We start from the raw sequence: 339 nt of genomic DNA, 5'->3' as shown, positions 1-339 counted from the left end.
AGTATCCACTTCAGTCTACAAAAGAGAACAGGAAAAGGAAGCATTTGACTCCCACACTGGGACGTTCCCTTTTTGTGCTATCCCCTTTTCGCACTCTGTTACAAGCTACAAGTCTGTTGTGGTGCTGCGTAAAAACTTACAGAGCTGCCTTAATCCATTGGTTCACTGAGCCCAGTCCTAGGCCCATGGCTCAGTGCATGCAGAAGGTCCCAGATTCAGACTGCAGCAGCATCTGCAGGTAGGACTGGGAGAGACTCTCCGCCTGAAACCATGAATAGCTGCTGCCAGTCAGTGCAGACTATACTGGGCTAGATTGACCAGTGGCCTAATTCAGTATAT

The sequence above is a fragment of the Rhineura floridana genome, chromosome 1, assembly GCF_030035675.1.
Source record: "Rhineura floridana isolate rRhiFlo1 chromosome 1, rRhiFlo1.hap2, whole genome shotgun sequence".
Taxonomy (NCBI): Eukaryota; Metazoa; Chordata; class Lepidosauria; order Squamata; family Rhineuridae; genus Rhineura; species Rhineura floridana.
This window is presented reverse-complemented; position numbering follows the sequence as displayed.